General features: G+C 43.7%; 1 pseudogene; it reads left to right on the plus strand.

Annotated features, from left to right (window-relative positions):
• The first annotated feature begins 734 nt into the window (after positions 1–734).
• On the plus strand, positions 735–2,076 carry LOC123133947 (chlorophyllase-1-like; annotated as a pseudogene).
• Positions 2,077–3,232: the final 1,156 nt, after the last annotated feature.

The following is a 3,232-nucleotide window of genomic DNA, read 5'->3' on the forward strand; positions in this document are numbered from 1 at the left end:
CTCAAGCAATTCTAACTGCTTTAACTTCATTCTATACAGCTTTCGAAGCTCAGATGCCTCGGTTGAACAGATGATTACTGCACTTTGCATTCCCATGTACGTGATGCTAACAGGTTTAGCCTTCTACAATGGTAACTGTGAGTTAACATCGTGGACAAGCGAATCGGATACACAGCACTATGAAATTCTTGTACGCGTATATGATTTTGATCAAGGACTAAATCAATCATAACAGTTCTTCTCCTGTTTCAGAGGAGCAGATCTGATCTGGTGGCATATATGTTCTCTGGACAGAATTACCGCTGAAAACAAAGTACATACAAAATCTTGTTGCACAATCCTACTTCTTAGCTCTCTCCCAGAGTTCTCATGATATGGAACCACAGAGAAGCGAAATTTACAGGAAAAATACGAATCATGCATACAGAAATTAACAAGATGGAGTGAGCTGGCCAGCTCACTCCCATGAGGCCATGATCCCATCTATACTGTGTATCCTGAAGTGATGGGATGGGGGACAATTCAATGAACAAATGCAGTTAGATGGAATCAGTCTTATTCATGCATGTGGAATTGTACATGTGCATTCAAAGCCTGCATTTCTCCAACACGTTCTTCTCATTTCCCAAGCGAATTGATTTTGGACTAGTGACCAAAGTTAGCCACAATTAACATCCACCCTCCTATAAATTTGCCACCTTGGTCCTCTCTTATCATCATCGCAGCCTCAAAGCACTCGTTAAGACAGAGAGTTGGTGCCCTGAGCTTGAGTGAGAGATGGCAGCAGCAGCACCCGCAGAGACGATGAACAAGCCCGACGCCGAGGTTCTCGAGGCGGTCACCTCGGTGTTCCAGCCGGGGAAGCTTGCGGTCGAGGCGATTCAGGTGGATGAGAATGCGGCGCCGACACCACCGATCCCGGTGCTGATCGTCGCACCAAAGGATGCGGGAACCTACCCCGTCGCCATGCTCTTGCACGGCTTCTTCCTCCATTACCACTTCTACGAACACCTTCTTCGACACGTGGCATCCCACGGCTTCATCATTGTCGCACCCCAGGTCGATCGCTACCATCTTCACTTCGCATGTATACAGAAATTACCTCAACAATGATGCAGAGACAAGAGGGTTTAAATCTCCTTTCAGAGAAAGAAAAACACATAGAAATTACCTCAAGTCTCTCTCAGAAGATGATCTGTTGAACCTCTGTATGCTAGCTTGTGGTGATCAACTAACTAATTCTGCAACATTTTGTAGTGCAGTTCAGCATCAGTATCATACCTTCAGGTGACGCCGAGGACATCGCCGCGGCAGCCAAGGTGGCAGACTGGCTCCCCGACGGCCTCCCGTCCGTGCTGCCCAAAGGCGTCGAGCCGGAGCTCTCGAAGCTCGCCTTGGCCGGCCACAGCCGAGGAGGCCACACGGCTTTCTCATTGGCCATGGGGCATGCCAAGACCCAGCTAACCTTCTCCGCGCTCATCGGTCTCGACCCTGTCGCCGGCACAGGGAAGTCCTCCCAGCTCCAGCCCAAGATCCTCACCTACGAGCCCTCCTCCTTCGACATGGCGATGCCGGTGCTGGTCGTTGGCACCGGGCTCGGCGAGGAGAAGAAGAACATATTCTTCCCTCCCTGCGCACCCAAGGACGTGAACCACGCCGAGTTCTACCGCGAGTGCAGGCCGCCCTGCTACTACTTTGTGACCAAGGACTACGGGCATCTGGACATGCTGGACGACGACGTCCCCAAGTTCATCACCTGCGTCTGCAAGGATGGGAACGGGTGCAAGGGCAAGATGCGGAGGTGCGTTGCTGGGATCATGCATGGTGGCATTTCTGAATGCTGCCCTGGGTGAGAAAGATGGAGATCTTGAGGCCATACTGAGAGACCCGGCGGTTGCACCAACCACGCTTGATCCGGTTGAGCACCGCCTGGCGTAAAACAGCTACTGGCTGATGCCAAAGTTAGCCAGCCGCAGGTTGGTCCACTAAATAAAGTTGTAATATGAGCTTTGCTAAGCTCAGACAGTAATATTTAAATTTTATTAAAAAATATTACTTTTCTGATATAAACTTCTATATTTGTTGTGTTCCTATCTGTACTTATGAAATATTTTCCATGAGGTAAATATTGTTCTTAAAGGTATACTATGGTGCCGCGCTGTGAGGATGAAATATTTTCTATGGACTAGATTTATTCGACTTTAATGGATCTAAATCCATTAAAGTCGAATAAATCTATGCCCAAAATAATGGGCACAGACTTTCTGCCCCCAAACTCAAATGCTCACCCATGATCAGTAAAATTTAAAAGAATAGTAAAAAAGAAAATTTGTTTTTTTTCTACAACAAACATTGCAAAGTTGTATTATAGTTGAGACACTTATTTTGGGACGAAGGAAGTACAAATTATTATGATGAAAAGCATTCCTAAATGCTCTGAAAATAAAATAAAATCGATGCTTCTACTATTTTTGAAAGCATTTTGGGTAAATGATTTTTTTCACAGAGCATTAGGAATAATTTTCCTTCAGGATAACTTGCACATATGTATAAAGTTCATCAATGTATTTGTTAAATATATCAGTTAAAAAAACTATTTCTTTGATTTTAATGTTTATGGGGGAACACGTTTTATAAGATGTTTGGCATACTTTTCTTACTTTGTCTATTTTCTTTATAATTCTTTACTTTTTGCAATATCAAAGTTTCATATCTTGTAGTAGTAAACAATGTAATAAGGTTGGTTATATGCATCGTACGATGCATAGTTCATGGGTATAAAACTTTTTTTCTAAAAAATATTCACAGATTTAAAAAAGTTCATGAATTTTAAATATTTCACGACATTTGCAAAAAAGGGCTCACAATTTTCAAAAAAAATCGGGAGTTGAAAAAATTCATGAATTTGAAAAAGTCTGCGAGTCATAATATTAAAAAAAGTTGAAGAACTTAAAGAAAATTTGCAAATATAAAATATGAAAAAGATTTCACGAATTTGAATTACAGACAAAAATAAAAGGGTCCTGATAACGTTCATACGTGTGACATACTAGACATCCGCCCACACACCGTGTGTGACGTGAGCAAGAGACAGCCCACACTGGCTGTGTGTGGGTGAACATTAGAATTACCCACATGTGCGGGCGCAGCTACTTCATATGCCACACGCTCAACAAGTACTACTCATCTCCACCCCGTGCATGTGGCACGAAGCAAATATGCCCGCACGTCC

This window comes from Triticum aestivum, chromosome 6B (assembly GCF_018294505.1).
Source record: "Triticum aestivum cultivar Chinese Spring chromosome 6B, IWGSC CS RefSeq v2.1, whole genome shotgun sequence".
NCBI lineage: Eukaryota > Viridiplantae > Streptophyta > Magnoliopsida > Poales > Poaceae > Triticum > Triticum aestivum.